Source organism: Gopherus flavomarginatus, chromosome 2, assembly GCF_025201925.1.
Source record: "Gopherus flavomarginatus isolate rGopFla2 chromosome 2, rGopFla2.mat.asm, whole genome shotgun sequence".
Classification (NCBI taxonomy): domain Eukaryota; kingdom Metazoa; phylum Chordata; order Testudines; family Testudinidae; genus Gopherus; species Gopherus flavomarginatus.
Genome location: NC_066618.1, coordinates 137,974,338 through 137,997,969, shown reverse-complemented (window position 1 = coordinate 137,997,969; position 23,632 = coordinate 137,974,338).

Here is a 23,632-nt window from a genome sequence, read left to right as displayed (position 1 = left end):
ACAGACGTATTGGAGCATGAGCTTTCATGGGTGAATACCCACTTCATCGGATGCATGTAGTGGAAATTTCCAGGGGCAGGTATATATATGCAAGCAAGAAGCAGGCAAAAAAAGTTCATGCTCCAATATGTCTGTTAGTCTATAAGGTGCCACAGGACTATTTGCTGCTTTTACAAATCCAGACTAACACGGCTACCCCTCTGATGTCTAAGTGAGGAGTTACTGTATAGGCAAGTGAGGGCAATAAGCCATAGGTGGCACCTGGAAGGGAGCAAGGATGCAATAAGGCTTAATTGCGGATGAAGCTCACCTGAGCAGAAATAGGCGAGACTTCTATAAAGCCAGGGAGTTGGCAATGTAGAAGAAAGGCCCCCAGGGAGGAATCCTGCAGTCATGCTTCCTGATGCAGAGGGAGAGTAGAAGCCTGTAACAGTCACTGTAGAAAATGGTCCAGGGAAGAAGTAGTAAGGCCTGGGAGAGTAAAGACCTGAACTGCTGGGTCAGGGATCCCTTGACTGGAACCTGGTGCAGAGGGTAGGCCCAGGTTCCCGTACAAGTGACTGTGGGAGTAGCATTGTAGGGGAAGCCTATCTGGGGACTCCCAGGGGTCATTTGCAAGAAGACTTTTAAGCCAGATAAAAGCATTGCAACTCTGGAAAGATGAGAGAGGCCATAGAGCGAGTGAGTTGGATGCTGGGCTGAGCAACTGCAGAAAAGGATGCCAGACCATTTGGTGAGCTAATCCCCAGGTGGGCCCCTTGGAGATACCAGAGCAGCAAGAGAATATACCTTATACAGTACCAAATACGTGGTTTCTGGACATAGAGTTCCAATGAACAGTTTTGTGCCAAGCAATGTACACTAATGAAGTTGCACGTACAACTGCAAATGTCATACCAGGCTCATTTTCCAGGAACACTTGTATAAATGCTTCAATATCAGTCTCTAATTAGATGTGAACAATTGCACGTCCATTAGTGTATTTTGTATACATTTGAAGTGTTCCTTCCTCCTTCCACATTTGAAACTTCACTCCTGCATAGTACCAGGGCCGCCTGGGGGAGGGAGAGGCAAATGGGGCAATTTGCCCCAGGTCCCGGGCCCCACAGGGGCCCTGTGAGCCACTCTGGGTTTTCAGCGGCATTTTGGCGGGCGCCACCTGGTGAGTACAAGTGCCGCAAGCGGCGGAAAAAAAAAAGCTGAGATCGGAGGCACTTATGCTGCTCTGCTGCCGCTGCTTCATTCTTTAATGCAAATTCGGCGGTGGGTCCTACCCGTCGCCGAAGACTCAGCCCTGCCCCAGTAAATCCTCTGGGCGGCCCTGCATAGTAAATTAAAGTGGCCTAATATAAAAAAACTGATATTAGATTCTAGAATATTTCTGAACTGCCAAGTCATGCACAACAAGGTTTTAGAGAGTCTAAAGCAAATTGTCCCAATTAAAACTAATGAAAGGCCAATTAGTCTTTTGGCTGATGAAAGAGTAATCAAAGTTCTTTTTAAAACTGTTGAAGCTTCTAATGACTGTATTGTTACAGCTGAAGACTTCCAACTGAAAGCAAGAAAAACAGTATTATTTTACGACAACAATCTCAGAGTTAATATTAGAGCAGCACTCAATAGCGCCACTATAATTAACATTATGTCAGCATTTCCATTATAAATCCTGGTTTTTCAAGGGTGTATAATTTGGCTGCAAAAATTCATTTTGGCCAGAAACTACTCTTGTAAAGCTTCAGCTTTGCAGGGAAATATTTACCATGTCTTTTTTCTATAAAATCAGTTCTGATTTGTTTAAGTTATGGAGGTATATAAGAGAAAGCTAGTCTTCTTTCCTATGCCTGAGTGTCCTTATTTAACTCAAAAGGGAATTTAGTCTCAAAAAACGAAGTTTACTAAGTGATTTGTCCACAATACTTTTGATACTACATAACATTTTAAATATAACATTGGTACTTGTTTAATCTAGTTACTGAGCATAGTATCAAAGCACAACTAACTACAACAGCAAAAAAGATACAATTATATAAAAGTAACCCAATTTATATAAAAACTGCATAATGTACATAATGCTAACAAAACTTTAATAAAGTATCAAACACTGCATTTCTTCCTCAGGCAAAACCTCTCACTAAAATCAATTGTCCTTTTTGGCCTGAAAAAGGACTACAGGATTTGGCTTATTATTAGCAAAATCCAAACAGATTTAAATAATCCTAAGAGAAACTAACACTGATTATTATGTTGTTATGCTGTGTTATTCCAGTGAGCAATTAACTGTCATTTCTATACAGGATACTACCTCCTATTTCGTTAATTTCAGATAATAGTCTCAGAGACAAAGTTTCAGAAAGACCATAACCTGGATGCTAATTATGCATCCACATATCTGTGTGAAGAATTGTTTGAAAAACAAATGGTATAATTTCAACATCCAGTAGTAATTATCTAATTTGTGGGTGTAAATGGTTGCGTGTGCAAAATTTGAGATTTAAAATGCAAGCATTGCTTATTGGAATTTGACACTGAGAGTTATTTTGATGGCGATTTGGTAATTAGAATTTTTTTTTCAGAAATGCAAGATCTTTGTTGTAGTTTTAAGAAAGTATACATGAAAGTGTAGCAGAGTTAACATAAGATAGATATAGTCTATCTAGTGTTAAAAATATATATTCTGACAAATTTTTAAAATGTGTGTGTGTGAGAGAGAGAAAGAGCAAGAGAGAAAAATACATGATGCTGTGGCAGGGCATAAAATTTTATCAGCATGAGTATGGGATGGCTGCATTATTCACAAGTGAATTATACAGGTTGTGCCAACTTGGGCCTGCTGAAAGCCTGGTATATTGTAACTATAATAGAAGAGAGGGATTTTGTTTGGACATTAAGAACCCTCTTAATGCTGTATGCCATTCCAGTAATGGAAAGAAGCCATAAGCCAAGTATAAGGCTGCTTTGCCTCACTGGACTATTGGAAAGGAGCATTATTATGCCAGTGACTTCATAAAGTATTTCATAAACATTCTAGGGGCTTCAATGAGCTGTTAGAACAACATTTTTTTCTATTGTAGACAAGTCTAAATAAACTAGTTCAAATAATTTAATTACTCTAAAAGTGAGAATAGTTTAGAAGTTCAGTTTTATTCACTGCACTGACAGCAGTTACACACCTACCAATTAGTTAATACTTCTTTTAAATGTCTATTTTAAAGATCATAGACTAAATACTAAAGTGAACTCAACAAATTAGGTCTAAAAGATACAATTTAACCTTAAAAAGTTCAAATTAAATAAAAGATACTCACTCACTACAACATCCACCCAGCCCAAACTCCCCTGCTTTCCCTCTATCAACATTTCTCTTACTCTGTGTGGGGCCTTTCTCCTCTCAGTGAATAATTTTTTTGTTTGACCAGAATTAAATATAATAGCCTGAACTGATAAATGAAGCACCATGAAGTCAGTGATCATATATTATGTATCTAGAGTACATTGGATGGGGTGTGCATGTGTGTATGTATATTTATAGTCTGTAACTTGTGGATGGGGCTTTCTCACTTGCACCGGGAGGGTGGCTAAAGCGGGTATTACTGGATTTTCAGCTAATATGGAGAGAGTGGATGGAGTAGAATGCCTTTTCTGTTTCATTACAGAATAGTGGATGAGTATGGGAGGAGGAGAAAGTGGTTATAGAGGGAGAAAAGATGTGACTATATTGTAGTCTCTGGGTAATTGGGATGGGAAGGGTCATGTCTCTGAACTGTAGAACAGAAGGCAATAATTTGATTTCTCATGATTTTAATGGTTGGGTTTAGTAGAAGGCAGACTGTGGTTGGTCTTTGCACTATTTTGGGGGGACAGGTGGTGTTTTGAGAGAATTTTCAGTCAATACTGGAAATGTATGGGGAGTAGAGTGTGTGAGGATAAAAAGTTTTTTGTTCTATAGGTTGAAACAGTGAGAAGATATAGGGGAAGGGGAAGACAGGTTCTGGAATATGCAGTGTGATAGATGTGATATTTTACATGAACTCATATCATTTAGTGTATGACCTGAGAGTGTATCTACATTCGCTTAATTCATTTCCATAATTTTAAAGAAGGTGTTTAACAGAAGTTTTTCTTTTTGTGTGTACACTGTAGCAATATAAATTTAATGTTTAAAAATTTATTGGCTGCTCTAATTAATATGTTAGAATTCTATAGAGTTCTTGGAGTCATTGTGGATACTTCTCTGAAAATCCCGTGCTCTATGTTTAGCCGCAGTCAAGCAATCTAACAGAATGTTAGGAACCATCAGAAAAGGGATAATAAAACAGAATAACATAAAACCAGGAAAATAAAACAGAAAATATCATATTGCCTCTGTATAAATCTATGGTATACCCACCTCTTGAATACTGCCTGAAGATCTGGGCACCCCACCTCAAAAAAGTTATATTGGAATTGGAAAAGGCACCCAGAAGGGAAACAAAAATTTGTGGAGTATGTAACAGCTTTTGTTTGAGGAGAGACTAAAAAGACTGGGATTTTTCATCTTGGGAAAGAGATGACTAAGGGGGGATATGATAGAGGTGTATAAAATCTTGATTGGTATTGAGAAAGTGAGTAAGGAAATGGTATTTACTCCTTTACATAACACAAGAAATAGAGGTCACTCAATGAAATTAATAGGCAGCAGGTTTAAAACAAACAACACACAGCCAACCTGTGGAACTCGTTATCAGAGGATGTTGTGAAGGCCAAAACTATAATAGGGTTCAAAAAATAACTAGATAAGTACATGGAAGAGAGGTCCAGCAATGGCTACTAGCCAGGATGGTCAGGGTTGCAACCCCATGCTCTGAGTGTCCCTAATCTCTGTTTGCCAGAAGCTAGGAATGAGGTATAGGGAATGGATCACTTGATGATTGCCTGTTTTGTTCATTCCCTCTGAAGCACCTGGTATTGGCCACTGCTGGAAGACAGGATGCCGGGCCAGAGCCTGATGGAGTATGGCCGTTCTTATGAGCATCATAGTACTAAGCATCTCTGAATGTCAGACCATTTGTTTAAGTGTCTGAAAAAGAATTTAGGAGACTACCTTTGGTGTTCCTATTTTAGAAAATCTAGACTCTACTGGTCTAATGCTGCCCTCAGTTGCTTGAGGTCCTGGCTCCTTACATGAAAAAGAGGCTGGGTCACCTGACTCCACATCCTAAGATTTAACAGGTAAGTCCCATTGCCTCCCACTTCAGGTTACTTTCTAGTTATTGTCATCTGTATCATATAAGATTTTTACCAGAGTCTTCTTAACTGGGGTACATAATTTAAAAGTGATTTGTACTTATCTTCACCCAACTGTTTGGCTGTAACCGATGTGAAGTGCAACTGAGTTTTTTTTTTTTAAATAAAACAAGAGGAAAAGTATTTGAATGCTTCTTTTTATTTGATGTCTGCTACTGCATGAAAGGGAGACAAGAACCGTATTGTATGGTAATGTATAGGGCTCCGTCTCTGTCACAGGGGTAACTGAAGTCATGGAGTCCATGACTTTCTGTGACCTCTCTGACTTCTGCAGCAGCCAGCGTGGCTGACTCCAGGGTCACCCAAGCAGCTGGCTCTGGGACCAGCTACTCATGTGGCCCACAGGACATCCAAACCAGCCACTGTTCTGGCGACCCCCCGTAGCGGTTCCAGGACTCCTGAATCAGCCGTGGTCCACTGGTCCAGGCAACTGGTGCCACTGGCCTGAGGGCCTCCCAAGGAGCAGTCGCCTTGTTCCCCCTGAAGCAGTGGCCCCCTGGATTCTGCCCCCAAAAGCACCTCCTCCCCCCATGGTCCTAGTGCTCACCCAAGATTTAATCATAGATATTTTTAGTATAAGTCAGGGACAGGTCTGGGCAGTGCATTTTTGTTTATTGTCCATGACCTGTCCATGACTTTTATTAAAAATTCCCATGACTAAATTGTAGCCTTAGTAATGTACCATACTAAACATCTGTATCTCCTTTCATTTAGATAATACATATTTTTAAAGCATGTTTCAGTGCAGATTTAACAGTGTGGATTTTTTTTTACAGAAATAACAAGATCCTGCTGTATTCATTTTTTCTTTAGAAAACAATGACTATACAAAGCTCCAACTTCACAAATTGCTAATGATGTGCACTCAGCTACTCTTCTCTGTAACATGAATATAGCGCATATAATTCTAGAGAGAAATTAAAATGGAAACATTTGACACTATACTTTAGAATAAAAATGTGGTGTTTTGTTCAACTGGACCTTTAAGAATTGTCGCAGGAGGTTTGGACAATCCTTTATCCCAAAATTCTAAATTACCCCCTGTAAATGGGTGGACTCACTCCCGCGGCGCCTCCTGCTGGTTGCTTCAGGGAATTAGCTCCATTCCAGCTACGGAGCGCCCTCTGCAGGCCGGTGATCCACCTGTCCTCTGCTGGCCCCAGGCCCCTCCCTGGACCTCAGTGCCCCTTTAACTGGGTCTCCCCCGCTCCCAGGGGAACCCCACTCCATTATCCCCACTTTGCCTCAGTATTGGCTACTGCCCAGTCATTGTCTAGCCCCCATGCCCTGGGGCAGACTGCAGTATCAGCCACTCATCATAGACAAAGGAGGTTTGGCCTGGCTGCCTTTACCCACCCTCCGGCTGCCCGTCTGCAAGCCCAGTACCCTAGAGGCCTAGAATTAGGCCCTGCAGCCTGGGGAGTTGCTGGCCTAGGGTTTCCCAGCTCCTAAGACTTTTTCCCCCAGCCCTGCCTTCCTTTAGGTCCCCTGGGTGAGTCCCCGAGCAGCCAGGCCTGTCTCTCTCTCCAGTCAGAGAGAGAATCTTTTTTTGCTTCTGGCTCCCTGGCTTTCTTATTAGGCCCTGTGGCTCAGTTTGGGGTGTGGCCCCCAGCTGCAGCCACTCCCGCCATCAGCCCAGGCTTCTGGCTCCCCTTCCCCGGGCTGTTTTTAACCCCTTCCGGGCAAGAGCAGAGATCCACTCTGCTACACCCCCCAACTATAATTGTGAAGTTTTGAGAACAAATCATCACCGTGCCCTTTACAACAGTCCTTAACATATTTGAAGGGTGTTATCAAGCCCCCCACCCCATCCCCAAGTCTTCTTTTCTCAAGACTAAAGATGATCAAATCTTTAACCTCTCCTAATAGTCCAGATTTTCTAAACCTTGTTTTCATTTTTGTAGCTCTCCTCTGGACTCCCTCTTGTTTGTCCACATCTTTTCTAAAGAGTGGCGCCCAGAAGTGAACACTGTACTACAGCTGAGGCCTCACCAGAGCGGAATAGAGTGGGACAATTACCTCCTGTGACTTACATATGACATTCCTGTTAATAAACCCCAGAATAATATTAGCTTCTTTTTTTTTTTTTGGCAGCTGCATCACACTGTCAGCTCATATTCAATTTATGATCTACTGTAAACACCAGATCCTTTTCAGCAGTACGGCTGCTGAACCAGTTATTCCCTATTTTGTAGTTGTGCCTTTGGCCTGGTCTACACTACGTGTTAAGGTCAAATTTAGCAGCGCTAAATTGAATTAAGCCTGCACCCGTCCACACAATGAAGCCATTTATTTCTACATAAAAGGCTCTTAAAATCGATTTCTGTACTCTCTGACGAGGAGAGTAGCGCTAAAATTGACATTGTTGGTTTGAATTAGGGTTAGTGTGAATGCAATTCGATGGTACTGGCCTCCGGGAGCTATCCCACAGTGCAACATTGTGATCACTCTGGACAGCAATCTGAACTCGGATGCACTGGCCAGGTAGACAGAAAAAGCCCCAGGAACTTCTGAATTTCATTTCCTGTTTTCCCAGCATGGAGAGTTGATCAGCACAGGTGACCATGCAGAGCTCATGAGCACAGGTAACCATACAGTCTGAGAATTGAAAAAGAGCTCCAGCATGGACCGCACGGGAGGTACTGGATCTGATCGCTGTATGGGGAGAGGATTCCGTGCTAGCAGAATTACGTTCCAAAAGACAAAATGCCAAAACACTTGAAAAAGTCTCCAAAGGCATGTCAGATAGAGGCCACGATAGGGACTCACTACAGTGCCGTGTGAATGTTAAGGAGCTCAGGCAAGTGTAGCAGAAAACCAAAGAAGCAAACAGACGGTCTGGTGCAGAGCCGCAGACATGCCACTTCTATGCTGAGCTGCATGCGATTCTAGTGGGGGTGGGCACCACCACTACCTCTCCCCCGACTGTGGATTCCAAGGAGAGGGTACTCTCAGCCATGCCTGAGGATTTTGCAGACAGGGAAGATGAGGAGGAGGAGGAGGAGGACAATCTTGTGGAGAGCACACAGCACACCATTCTCCCCAACAGCCATGATCTTTTTCTCAACCCTCCCAAGGCGATATCCTGGACCATGAAGCCATGGAAGGGACCTCTGGTGAGTGTACCTTTGTAAATATTACATATGGTTTAAAAGCAAACTTTTTAAATGATTAATATGCCCTGAGGACTTGGGATGCATTCATGGCCAGTACAGCTACTGGAAAAGTCTGTTAACGTGTCTGGGGATGGAGCGGAAATGCTCCAGGGACATCTCCATGAAGCTCTCCTGGAGGTACTCCAAAAGCCTTTGCAGAAGGTTTCTGGGGAGAGAAGCCTTATTCCATCCTCCATGGTAGGACACTTTACCATGCCATGATAGTAGCGAGTAATCTGATATCACTGTATGACAAAGCATGGCAGAGTATGGTCCCAGTGTTTGCTGGCATTCAAGCAACGTCCTTTCTTTATCTCGCTGTGTTATCTCAGGAGAGTAATATCGTTCATGGTAACCTGGTTGAAATACAGGAATTTTAATTAAGGGGACAGAGGTGGCCATTCCTACAGGGCTGTTTGCCTGTGGCTGAAAAGAAATCCTTCCCTGCAGTTAGCCAAGTGGGGGTGGGGGTGGGAGGAAGCATTGGCGATGAACTGTTTGCGTTTGGTTAGCAGGAATCTTCCTGATACCAGCCACGTGGTTGGGGGAGGGGTAAAGTGATTATCCCAGAGAATTGGATGGTGGTGGGGGGTTAGTTTGGTTTATGCTGCTGCACGTTAACACAAAAACTGCAGCACTCAATGGGCTTTGCTTGGTATGGGAAAGGAGGGCGCTGCTTTTATGAAGGTTGCAGAAGCCAAAAGACAAGGGCTTACCATGGCCTCATGCAAGCCCAATTCTGTTGCCCGGCCCTGATGTGTGATCTCTAACACCAAAGCCACAGGCGCTCAATATTAAGATGCAAAATGCGACCTTGTACCAAAATCACGTGCTATGTAATGTGAATAGTGTTGTTCATAGTGAAGGAGTACATGCATTGTTCTGTAAAATGTATTTTTTTTAATTCTTCTCTCCCTTTTTTCCCTCTCACAGCTGCAAATTTTTCAAGCCTCACTCCTCCGTCCCAAAGGCTATCTCAGATAAGGGCAGCAAAAAAAACGCACGCGAGATTAAATGTTCTCTGAGATCATGCAGTCAACCCGCAGTGAAAGAGCTCGTTTGAATGAATGGAAGGACACAATAGCACAGTACAAGAAAGCGGCCAACAAATGTGAGGACAGGAGGGATGAACACTAGGACAGGAGGGATGCTCGAGATGAGAGGTGGCGGCAGGAAGATCAGAGAAGGCAGGATGCAATGCTACAGCTACTGCGGGATCAAACGGACAAGCTCTGGCGTCTGGTGGAGCTTCAGGAACGGCAGCAGGATCACAGAGTGCCGCTGCAGCCTCTGTATAACTGCTCTTCCCCCTCTCCATGTTCCATAGCCTCCTCACCCAGATGCCCAAGAACACAGGGAGGGGACTTAGTGCACCCTGCCACTCAACCCCAGTGGACAGCCCAAGCAAAAGGCTGTCATTCAACAAGTTTTGAAGTGACCTTTTCCTTCCCTCCTCCTGTCCTCCCACACCCCACCCGGGCTAGCTTGTCAGTTCTCTCCCTATTTTTATAATCAATTAATAAAGAATACATGTTTTTTTAAATGATAGTGACTTTATTTCCTTTGAAAGCAAGCTGTAATCAAAAAGGGGAGGGTGGGTGGCTTACAGGGAATGAGTCAATCAAGGGGGCAGGTTTTCATCAAGGAGAAACAAACAGAACTCTCACACCATAGCCTGGCCAGTCATGAAACTGGTTTTCAAAGCTTCTCTGATATGCAGCGCTTCCTGGTGTGCTCTTCTAACTGCCCTGGTGTCTGGCTGCCAGGGGCGGCTCTGGGCACCAGCAAAGTAAGCACGTACTTGGGGCAGCCCGTTTGCAGGGGAGGCAGGGAGCCAGCATGGGAGCTGAGAACCAACAGGGATCCCTGGGAGCTGTAGTTCCTTGGTTATCTGCCTGCATATAGAGCCAGCCCTAGAGCACGGCAAGAACTACATTTCCCAGTATTCCCTTGGCAACTACCAACGGGAAAGGAAGGGAGTGAGGTAGCTGAGACCTCGTGCTGCAGTCTGCTGTGAATGGAGAACTGCACTGTGAAGGGTAGGGATACCATAATTTAACATTCCAACAATAGGATATTCCAAGGGGAGGGAGGATAGCCCCACCCTGCCACCATCCACGCTCTCCGACTGCCCCCCACAGAAACCCCAACCGATCCAACCCCACTGCTCCCTGTCCCCTGATCACCCCCTTCCGGGACCCCTGCCCCTAACTGCCCCCCAGGACCCCACCCCCTATCTAGGCACTGCTGGTCCTTGTCCCCTGATTGGCCCCTCCCAGGACCCCTGCCCCTAACTGCCCCTAACTCCCACCCCCTATCTAAGCCTCCCTTCTCCTTGTCCCCAACTGCCCCCTCCTGACACCTCCCCCCAACTTCTCCCCTAGGATCCCACCCCCTACCTGTCCCCTGACAAACCCCTGGGACTCCCATGCCTATCCAACCACTGTCTGTCCCCTGACTGCCCCCCCGAACTCCTGACCCATCTAACTCCCCCTGCTCCCTGTCCCTTGACTGCCCCCTGGAACCTCCTTCCCCTTCTCCAACCCCCCAACCCCCTTACTGTGCCACTCAGACCAGCGTGTCTGGCTCCGTGCAGCGCTAGACACGCTGCTGCATACATGCTGCCATGCTCCCCCACGGAGCCACAGCGCCCCCACCCAGCACCTGCCTTCCAGATTTGAACACCTCAAAATTCAGGAGTGCTCAAGTTCAGTTTGGGCAGCTGTTACTTCATTTCTCCCAAATCAAATATACTGATCCACTGTAACTAGCTGTAGAAAAAGTAGGATAAAATTAAGCAAGAAATGCTTCCCAGTGGTTATTAGGACTGGAATTGCTATTTTCAGCAGCCATTGCCTTGTCTGTTTGTTTGTTAGCTTGCTTTGTTTGTTTGTTTATTTAAAAGGAAGACAGTGATATTGCATTGGCAAATTCCCCATAGAAAGAAAGAGTGGAACAAAAGAATAATAAAGGCACCTTAACTTTTCCTCATTTATGTAGGACAGTTTTATAATATGCATCCAGATATCCTCCAATCACACAAGCTGAAAATTGTTCCACTTTACTGCAGTTCTGTAACTATATGGCAGGGGTCAGCAATCTTTCAGAAGTGCTGTGCCGAGTCTTCATTTATTCACTCTAATTTAAGGTTTCGCATGCCAGTAATATATTTTAATGTTTTTAGAAGGTCTCTTTCTATAAGTCTTTAATATATAACTAAACTATTGTTGTATGTAAAGTAAATAAGGTTTTCTAAAATGTTTAAGAAGCTTCATTTAAAATTAAATTAAAATGCAGAGCCCCCTGGACTGGTGGCCAGGACTCAGGCAGTGTGAGTGCCACTGAAAACCAGCTTGAGTGCTGCCTTCAGTACGCATGCCATAGTTTGCCTACCCCTGCCATATGGGAACCAATCCTGTCTGTATTCTGTGCACATCTAAAATTCCTCCTGAATGACCTGCCCTGGGAGCAAGTTACCAGTGACCCAGAGCTGTGGCGGAAGGAGGGGGAAGGTGGGGGCGGGAAGAGCCCAGGGCTGGGGCAGCAGGAGGTGTAGGGGGCAATGAAGGGAGGTAAGAGGGGAGCCCAGAGCTGGGGCGGCAGGGAGTGTGGGTGGCAGGCGAGAGCCTAGGGCTGGGGCAGTAGGAGGGTGTAGTTAGGAGTCCAGGGCTGGGACGGGGGGCAGCCAAATTTTTTTTTGCTTGGGGCTGCAAAAAACCTACAGCCAGCCCTGCTGGCTGTGCATAATCAGCAGCCAGGCAATTTGCCTCAACCTCCCGCCCCACCATAAATGTCTCCCCCTTATTCTCACAGAGATTGTGGAGCAGACAGCAAGCAGCAATAACAATGGGAATATTGGTTTGGCTGAGGTCTGAGTGAGTCAGTAATGTGCGCCAGCGACCCTTTAAATGTCCAAATGCACATTCTACCACCATTCTGCACTTGCTCAGCCTATAGTTGAACAGCTCCTGACGGACCTGGAGCAGCTTGTGCCTGTTCTCTTTTGCAGGCTCCATGCTTGCTGTGGTATGGCGTCTGCACAGGTACTGTCCAGGCTGCCTGTGTATGGCTTCATGTGCCATGGCTTCAAGGGGTAGGCTGGGTCCCCAAGGATAACTATAGGCATTTCAATATCCCCAACGATTATTTTCTGGCCTGGGAAGTAAATTCCTTGCTGCAGCCATTTAAACAGATTGGTGCTCCTGAAAACGCGAGCGTCATGAACCCTTCCCGGCCATCCCACGCTGATGTTGGTGAAACGTCCCTTGTGATCCACCAGTGCTTGCAGCACCACTGAAAAGTACCCCTTGCAGTTTATGTTCTGGCTGACCTGGTGCTCTGGTGCCAATATAAAGATATGGATTCCATCTATTGCCCCACCACAGTTACGGAACCCCATTGCAGCAAAGCCATCCATTATGACCTGCACATGTCCCAGAGTCACTTCCTTTGGTAGCAGCCGTTCAGTGATTGCTTTGGCTACTTGCATCACAGCAGACCCAACAGTAGATTTGCGCACTCCAAATTGATTCCCAACTGACCAGTAGCTGTCTGGCGTTGCAAGCTTCCACAGGGATATCACCACTCACTTCTCAACTATGAGGGCTGCTCTCATTTTGGTGTCTTTGCACTTCAGGGCAGGGGAAAACAAGTCACAAAGTTCCATGAAAGTGGCCCTATGCATACGAAAGTTTTGCAGCCACTGGGAATCATCCCACACCTGCAACAGTATGCGGTCCCACCGGTCTGTGCTTGTTTCCCAAGCTCAGAATCGGTGTTCCATGGCATGAATCTGCCCCATTTACACCATGATCTCGAAAGCACGCGGCCCATGGATTGAGAGAATTCTGTGTCTGTGTCCTCAGCACTCTCATCACCACGCTGCTGCCTCCTCTTCGCCTGGTTTTGCAGGTTCTGGTTCAGCATAAACTTCACGATCATGCGCAAGGTGTTTACAAATATTTATGGCTGCTGCGTTGAGCTGAGCAGGCTCCATGCTTGCTGTGGTATGGCGTCCGCACAGGTAACCCAGGAAATAAGGTATGAAACAGTTGTCTGCCATTACTTTCACAGAGGGAGGGACGGAAGGAGAGGCAGGGGGCCTGATGACATGTAGCCAGAACCCCCCATGTCACTATCTTTTGCTCCATCAGGCATTGGGATCTCAACCCAGAATTCAAATGGGTGGGGGAGACTGTGGGAAGTATGGGATACCTGTGGGATAGCTACCCACAGTGCAACGCTCCAGAAGTCGACATTAGCCTCGGTACAATGGACGCACACTGCCGAATTAATGTGCTTAGTGTGGCCGCATGCACTTGACTTTATATAATCTGTTTCCAAAAATCAATTTCTGTAAAGTCGGAGTAATCATATAGTGTAGACATACCCTTTGATTTTTCCTTCCTAACTGTAGTACTTTGCATTTATCTTTATTAATTTTCAGACCAATTTTCCGATTTGTCAAGGTTCTCTTGAATTCTACTCCTGTCCTATAAAGAGCTTGTAACCTCTCTTGGAATCATCTGCAAACTTCCATCTCCCACAAAGTCCAGTTCTGCTGTTACCCTTCTGTGCACTGCTATAAATCTATCCTCTGAGCTCTTAATAGTGCATTACCCCCATATTCCACCCAGTATACTCACAAATGCAACTTTTCTTAGGCTCTGTCCAGCTTCCCACATCTACCGCCATTCTCCTACCCACTCCAGCAGCCCCCAACCACCCCTGTCTTCTGCTAAACTTGGCGACTAAAGGAACCTGAGAGACAGATTATGGTGTGGGGAGTCACAATGTCTCTCCTGGTCTCCCTGCCATTCTGGGACAGGAATAAACTGTGCTAGGTCTATTCTCCACATGGTGCATACTCCCTGATGCACTGGTGCAGCTACGCTGAAGGCCCAGAGTTAAAATTCTGCCCATTTCCTGCCCGCTTCTCATCCATTTATGTGAACAGGGAATATAGCCATTCTGAGAAGTCTATTTTCCCCCATCTTCCCTACTGCAGTGCAAGGGGCATTATGGCATACTGGTATCAGTAGTATTAAGAGTGTCCTGTGCTCCTTTATTTCTTTTGGCCACAAATGTGGCACTAGGGAAGCAAGAAATAAGTGGGTGAGCTGATTAATATCTTTTCAATCATAAAATGTTTTCATTCAGTTGATCATGAATTACCTGTCAGTGATCTCAGATCCATGTGACAGCACTTCTATAAAACATTGCTTTAACTATTATATTAAAGCTGCAGGGTGCTTTATATAAACACTGAAATGTCATTTTTTGGGTCCTCTTCTAGCTCAGTTCCTTCAGAAAATTACACAGCTATATTTTATCTCATACTCTGTGGCTGTTATTAAATAGATTTTCTCTAGTTTCTGAGAAAATCTTCTTTCAGGTTAAGAAGACACTAAATTATTACTCTGCTGAAGAAGTTCTCTTCAGCTAAAAAGGAGTCTATTAATTATTGTCCCATCCCAGTTTAGCCATCTGCATATAGTATTTTGAAAGGATCAGGTTAGGGCAGCTGTAATTCTGTAACTTGTTTTGGAGCTGATCCAGGTCAGGCTGGTATTTTTCTGACAGGTTGATTCTGGCATAGTATTTGTTTTCATCTTTGGAACATATTGTTCACAGGAATGTAAGGAATCAAATGTCTTTTTATGGGATCATTTAAATTGACTGGAACTTCTGGTAGGTTTATTGAACACTGCAAGAAATTTATTTTTCATTTATGTATCTCAGTGATACTGAGTCATTTTTTAAATAAAATATTCATGTGGCCTTGTGCCGGTTTATTATAGAGTTCCTGAAATGTCTGTCTTAGCCTCCTTTTCATTCAATATGTTTCCCTTTTCTCCCATTTTAACAAGTTTTGTTCAGTGACCTAGACAAATTGGAGGATTGGGCCAAAAGAAATCTGATGAGGTTCAACAAGGACAAGTGCGGAGTCCTACACTTAGGAAGGAAGAATCCCATGCACCGCTACAGTCTGGGGACCGACTGGCTAAGCAGCAGTTCTGCAGGAAAAGACTGGGGATTACAGTGGACAAGAAGCTGGATATGAGTCAGCAGTGTGCCCTTGTTGCCAAGAAGGCCAATGGCATATTGGGCTGTATTAGTAGGAGCTTTGCCAGCAGATTGAGGGAAGTGATTATTCAGCACAGGTGAGACCATACCTGGAGTATTGTGTCCAGTTTTGGTCCCCTCACAACAGAAGGGATGTGGACAAATTACAGAGAATCCAATGGAGGGCAACGAAAACAATTAGGGGACTGGGGCACATGACTTACAAGGAGAGGCTGAGAGAACTGGGATTATTTAGTTCACAGAAGAGAAGAGTGAGAGGGGATTTGATACCAGCCTTCAACTACCTGAAGGAAGGTTCCAAAGAGGATGGAGCTTGGCTGTTCTCAGTGGTGGAAGATGACAGAACAAGAAGTAATGGTCTCAAGTTGCAGTGGGGGAGGTCTAGGTTGGATATTAGGAAACACTATTTCACTAGGAGGGTAGTGAAGCACTGGAATGGGTTACCTAGGCAAATGGTGGAATCTCCATCCTTAGAGGTTTTTAAGGTCTGGCTTGACAAAGCCCTGGCTAGGATGGTTTAGTTGGTGTTCGTCCTACTTTGAGCAGGGAGTTGGATTAGGTGACCTCCTGAGGTCCCTTCCAACCCTGACATTCTATGATTCTGTGATTCTAAGTGTGAACGATCACAGTTCAAGAAGGGATAACAAGTTATAGTTTGGTATTTGCACATGGATTCCACCTTAAAGCTGTCTCAATTTTCTCGTCATGTTTGTCAAAAATCTAGATGTGGATGTCACAGACTTACTTCAAAAGTATCAATATACCAAACCAGTGGCCACCTAACACTTGATTGAAATCAGTGTACTCTTCACCAGGGCCTCTTGGAATTTCATAGCGGAGCAGAGAGAGGCTAGATCTTCCTGCTCCAAAAGTACAGGTGTCCGCCACTTAAGGAAAAGAAGACTCTGCTTTAGCTGTTAGCAGTATGGACCTAAAAATCACAGTTGGGCAGTTCTGTTTACATCCAGTACAGAGCTATAGAACTGTGCACTAACTAGTGTGTTAAATAGAGCTACATATATGAAAATCAGAATCTCTGTCCTGCAGGAAAATTCAGTATTTTAACATTAGTTTTTATCCTGAATTGGAACTAAAAGTTGAAATATCAAAATTATTAATGGAACAAAAAGTTTTAAATAATTTCAATTTGGAAATATCAAAATGTTTTGATTCATGTCAGTTTCATATTAAACTGTCAGTAATTTCATAGCAACTGCACTTTCCACTGAAAAACTATTTCAACAGAAAATTCCCAACCAGCTCTATTGTTAACATATATTTTTAAAAAGGCAGGGCAGGGAAGGAGACAATTTTCAACCTTACTTTTAAAAAGAATAATCTGGCAACCATCAGAGCTTTTATGAGGTCAAGAATACAAGAGTCATTTGAGCTTTATGATAATGAAGCTCTTATCTCTTTTTTAAATTATTTTATTTATTTAATTAATGTTTACCATAAAAATATAGTTCAACTTCCCAATTTTTTTAATGCAGACTTTCAATGTAATGGTACTTTTTTGCTTTTGCAACATCGAGAATCAAACCAACAATAGGCCACTGCTAAGTGTGGTCATTCTAGCATGTGTGGTTGCAAAAGAGAACAGGCACAGGCTGTCAGGAGTCACATTCAGCTGCAGCTGATGAGAACTGGGAAAAGTTGGGGACCGAGGTTTTTAGAAGGCAATGGAAAGGAAGGGAGGAAGAGAAGCTTGAGGAAAAGGACTGGCAGAAATGGGGATTTTGTTTGTTCAGATGTATAAACCATAGTAAATACACAAATATGTCCCATCAGACACAATAATGTAAAACCCCTCCATAGAAGGCATGATGATAATAAAATCTTTCTAAGACTTAGACCAATCCCTCCTCAAATGATTAGGAGAAAAGATCAGCCTTGCACCAAATCTCGAAGGTTAACAAATCCCAACTTTGGTTAGCCTAGAAGGGAAGCAAATTTCAGTGGCTCCAGATGGACTTCTTTTAAATTGAGGTCCCAAGACATGCAGAGCTTTTTCGGTTTTAACTAGAGCCAGTCAACAACAATTGATAGACATTTCCCATCAGAAAATTCAGATTAATCAAAATCAAAACATTTTTCTGGGAATATATCAATTTTGACCATTTGTTTGATGGGAAAAAGTCAAAATGAATCATTGCATCATTCTCATTTTGTTTTTCAATGTCAAAATGTTTAATTGCAATAAAGTTAAAATGATTTGTTTCAATGTTATTGTTTTCATTTAGTTTCCATGTTTGTATTTATATATACTTAATAATGAATATATCACATTATGTCATGTTTAAGATTTTATATTTTATTTTAGTGTTTCCATGTTATTGAGAGGAGATATTTGTACCTTATCAAAATGTTTGGATGGGGAATTTTCATTTTGTGGGAAATTTTGAAACTTTAATTTTTTGTTCTGATTTTGAATTTTCAGAATTTCCTGAGGAATAGAAATTTCCTTTTCTGACCTTCTCTTTATTTATATACCATAGCACTGCAGAGTCCCATACTCTAAGTAGTTTAGAAAAAATAAAATGAGACAATGAACTAAGGCCACATCTACATTCTGGCCCACTTGCGGCAGTATGTAGGTTAAGTGTTGCTACAGGCTGTGGTGAAAGGCAGGCTGCATCCTCACTATGATGTGTAGTTACACATCAGTGAAAAGCTCTGTCAGGGAGGAGGCAGCAGGGAAAGGTTCAGCATAAGGGAGCTGCTGGAGCCTTTTCCTTCCACATCCCCCATTTCAGTCTTTCCCCACTGTCAGAGTCTTTCACTGTTGTAAGGAAAGGCTCCAGCTGCAGGGAGGCAGCTGTGGGGCAGCAGACTGCTAAAAATAACATTGGAGTAGGGGTGCCTCACCATCTACATGGCTATTGATACCCATGCTAGGGGGGCATGGTTGTATATATACTCAACATGTTGCCAAAAGGAGCGTGCAGTATAGACATATCCTAAGGTGAATTGGTTTGTCTTAGCCTTGAGTTTCATTTTAATAATATGGGCCTTATTCTTCTGTCTTTGAATAATGGTGTAACTCCACTGACTTCACTGGATTGCTTACACTATATGAAAGGAAAATCAAGCCCATCATGTTTGCTTGTTTATGTAATATAACCAAAATGATATGTAAGTACTTATTTTTAAATAAGCTCTAAGGAATAAAATCTTTTATTCTGTCTCTTTCAGTGATCATTTTACTTTCACATTAATTTCACTGTGCCTGAGATATTCAGTAATACAGTCACTATAAAACACTATAGAAAGGGAAAATTGTATTTTATTGTGCTATATAAAATGCTAGAATTTTCAGATTTTTTTTTAAGCTGACTATAATTTATAGTGGAAGTAGGTCCTAGCCATGAACCTATATGCTAATTATACATGCCACTGATCAACTGTTTGGAAGCTGGAGGAGGTGCTTGGGGGAGAGTAGACAGCAGCAAGTGGCGGGTAGGTGGGGGCCTTAGGGGAGGAGTTGGAGTGGGAGCGAGAAGAGGCTGAGTGAGGGGTTGGAGTGGGAGCGAGAAGAGGCTGAGTGAGGGCAAGGCCTTGTGGGAAGGCAAAGAGTGGGGGTGGGGCCTCAGGGTAGAGTAGGGGTGGACGACCCCAGGGAAAACTAAAAGTCATCACCTATGTCTACAGGGTTCAATGGGAGTTTTGTGCATTTCAGTAATCCCCAAACTGGGACTTGGCTGCATAAACCCAGAATAAGGTACCTCAGTCTGGGGTTGAAGTGCCTAAGTACTTTTGATTCTAGTCCTGAAAGTCTTTACTACCTAAAAGATATTTGATGGCCTGTGCAAAATGACTTGTTACAGTCAGGCTTACAAAGGATGGATGTCTACATCACTAAGTATCAGAGGGGTAGCCATATTAGTCTGTATCCACACAAACAACGAGAAGTCTGGTGGCACCTTATAGACTAGCAGATTTATCTGGGCATAAGCTTTCAATGGTGAAAAACCCACTTCTTCAGATGCAAGCCAGATGAAAGTTTTGTGAATGCACTGAAAACAGATTTGTTTAAAAAAAAGTAAATGAATATTCATGGGTTGGAGTTTTTTTAGTATTCACCCAATTATAGAAACGTAAAAGCATGGGGATTGCCAAATTGATTTGAACAAACGATCGATCTTGTCACTGACCATGGCCAATATTCGAGGATTCAGAGGAAAGTACAAGAAACCCAACAGTAGGTAGAAATGGAATTATGGAATAACTCTTTCTCAGGGAAAATTTCCCCTTAACTTTCCATAGTTAGAAGTTGCCTTAAAACCTGAGGTCTAATCCTTGTCATCTGAATTTTTTTTTGTTTTGGTTTAGTCTGTTTTTTGTATTTACAGTTATTACTCTGGATAGCCTTGTTGTCCATATACATGTCTAATCCTTTTTTTAAAAATCATACTGAGCTTGTGGCCTCAGTAATATCCCCCTGGCAACAGTTTCCACAGGCTAATTGTGCATTGTGTGAAAAACTACTTCTTTGTTATCTATTTTGAAGTTATCACTCTTCAATTTCATTGAAAGCCCTCTTGTTCTTGTATTATGAGACACAGTGAATAATAAATTCAGATATACCTTCTCTATAACACTCCTTGCTTAGTCATTATCATTATAAAGTTTTTAGCTGGAGCAACGTAGCCCTGATCCTGTACCATTGAAGGCAATGGGAACTTGACCATGGATTAGTATTCAGGATCAGGCCCAATGTGCACAAAACAGAACTGTCTGCTCTCTCATTTGATGCTTCATTCACCTAAGGACTTCTTATGGGTGGTCTGGGATAATTTTGCTGCATTGGTAATTTGTCCCATGTGTTCTCTGTCTACAGAAGGCCTTCTCTTTCACCTTTGTAGTTTAAAATGTCTAATGGATCAGTGTGGCATTCTGGTGAAAGTAAATAATAGTGTATCTGTTTTTGCATCCTCATTGTCTTCCTGCGCCAATAGGAAGTAAAGACATAGTGGAGTTGATGTTCTGAGCTGCAAGGAAAAAGGTGTTCTTTGTTGGCTCCCAATTGGATAATCTGAGTAGACTGCAGTGCTCGGAAGTTGTGGTATTCATGTCTCTGAAGTTAAATCTGCTTTATGACAGTTTCGTGCCACTACTCAGATTTTGGCATGACACAAACTGGGTAGACTATTGAAAAATGAGTGGTTAGTATTCCATAAAATGCTGCAACTAGCGCTGGCATTTTAAAAAATGTCTTTATTACTGACATTTATAATAAAAGAAAGAAGCAAATTACAAAATGGTAACATACAGCAATAAGAATGGGACTATTATAAAGATCAGAACAGCAACTATTATTAGAAGATAAACATCCTCCTCTCCTACCATTATACTGTTGACATTGACATAATAGCTTTACTCTTTGAGTGGTGATAGAGTTTAGATGACATGTGGGAGGTATGCTGTCTAGCAGTGAAATTAAAAACAATTTGCATCCACTCCAGTCCAAGTGTCTTATTATCCAAGGGCTCCCAGATACTAATCTCGAATATTCCATCCATTCAGAACAAAAATAATTATGTATATTCACAGTTTTGAAGGCCAGAAGAGACCATTGTGATGATCCAGCCTCAACTCTTGTATAACACAGACCACAGAACTTCCCCAAAATAATTCCTAGAGCATAGCTTTTAGAAAAAATAGCCTGTCTTCATTTAAAAAAATACCAGTGATGGAGAATCCACCATGACTCTTGGTAAATTATTCCAATGGTTAATGACTTTTACAGTGAAAGATTTATGCCTTGTTTCCTGTCTCAATTTGTCTAGCTTCAACTTCCAGCCATTTGGTCATGTTCTATCTTTCTCTGCTAGACTGAAGAGCCCATTATTAAATATTTGGTCCCAGTGTAGATATTTATAGGTTGTAATCAAATCATCCTTTAACCTTCTGTTTGTTAAGCTAAACTGATTGAGCTCTTTGGGTCTATAAGGTATATATTCTAATACTTAAATCATTCTTGTTTCTCTTCTCTGAACTCTGTCCAATATATCAACCTCCTTCTTGAATTGTGGATACCAGAACTAGACACAGTATTCCAGCAGCAGTCACACCAGTGCTAAATATAAAGGCAAAATAACTTCCCTACTCCTAGAACATTGATCCATAAGCATTCAAGATCATTTTCTTCTGGGTTGTCAGTATCTCGGAAACAGGAAATGCTATTTTTGACATAGAGTGTTATTCCCGGTCTCCTTTTTCCTTCTCATTCCTTCCTAAATAGGTTACAAGCAATGATTTTAACATTCCAATAATGTGACTCTTCCCACCAGGTTTCAGTAATATCATCTTGGTCACATTTTTTGTCCAAAACTGAGCAATTCCAACTCATCTTATGTATTACACAGGCTCTGAACATTGGTGTACAGGCAATTTAAGAATTTCTTCACTCCACATCCCGATTTTTTTATTAATTTTGTTCTCAGTAACTTTATTTTGTGCTCAACGAATATTCATTTGTTCATTCTTTTCACCCTCCTCTTTTGTCAATAGTTTAACACCCTCCTAACTACTTTAGTCAGCCTGTCCCCTAAAAGATTGGTTACCCTTCTACTGAGATGAAGGCAATCCAAATTATGTAGCCCCTTCTTCCCACAGAAGGTGGATCAATGTTATGCAAAACCAATACCCAGGGGTGAAAGTAACTTAACAGACTTACCTGTATGCAGGATGGCAGGTGTGGGTGGGTGTCTCTGGGCCCCTGGAAGGAGTGGGGCCTCAGGCAGAAGGGGAGGGGCTGGGTCCAGAATACCCCCCAGCCAGCCCTTCAGCACATAGGTGCCGACTCCATAGGTGGTCTGGGGCTGGAGCACCCAAGGGGAAAAATTAGTGGGTGCTCTGCACTCACCAGCAGCCAAGCTCCCCTTCCCCCCACCTCACCTCCTCCTCACCCCAAGCATGCCACATCCTCGCTCCTCCGCCTACCTCCCAGCACTTCCTACCCAGACGCTGCCAAATAGCTATTTACATGCTCCGGGGCAGGGGAGAGGAGTGGGAACATGACACGCTCAGGGGATGACGTGGGGCCGAGGCGGAGATTTGGGAAAAGAGTTGGAATGGGGGCAGGGAGGGGGTGGAGTTAGGATAGGGACTTTGGGGAAGGGGTTGGAATGGGTGTGGGGGAGGGGTGGGAAGAGAAGGGGCAGGGGCGGGGCCTCATGGAAAGGGTGGAGTGGGGCAGGGCTGGGGGCAGAGGGGAGGGTCAAGCATCCACAGAAATGAGGGGAAGTTGGTGCTTATGCTTAAGCACTGCATGGCTCATGTCACCCAGGGCTCCAGTGGCAATTTTAAGGGCTCAGGGCTCCATCCGCTGGTGCAGTAGCATTAACGGCAGCGGTGGCCGGGAGCCCCAGACCCTTTAATTGCTACCGGAACCCTGAGGTAGTGGCAGCCAGGAAACCTGCAGCTCCGGCTGTGATTTAAAGGACCAGGGGCTCCGGCCTATGCTGGAAGTCCCAGGGCCTTTTAAGTTGCTGGGCCTCAGGGCTGCTGCCCCTTTTGCCCTTTCCCCCCTTCAGTGGCCCTGCTAGTACGGTCAGCTGTGTACCAGCTTACTTACCGGTACACCGTACTGTACCATACCATTTACTTTCACCTCTGCCAATACCCTACATCACAGAACAATACCCTTCATTTACAGGACAGGAGTTTCTTTGAGTTCACTTCTCCATTCTTCTTCAGCACCCTTCCAAGTTCCCTGAAGTCATCTATAATCTGTAAAATATCCTGTGATGCAATGTCATTAGTACTGATATCCACCAATGGATCCTTGCCCTTTCACTTCAGAAACCTATCTAATCTTAGAGTGATGTCTCATGTCAAACAAACAAAATTTAGCAGCACAAATAACACACAGTTTTATTCCATTTACATTTTTTTAAAAAAGTCAATATCTACAAAATCATAATGGTAAAAATTAACATTTGTTTAAAAAGCCAAATGTCTACAAAAATGTTTTGTGTGGAACATTCCACTCAGCCCTACCCAGAGCAAGTTTGAAGCTTAACAAAAGATCGATTTTTTTATTGGCTAAGCATACAAAAGTATGGTGGTGATATAAAATTACTATCTGGAGTATCTTATGGGTT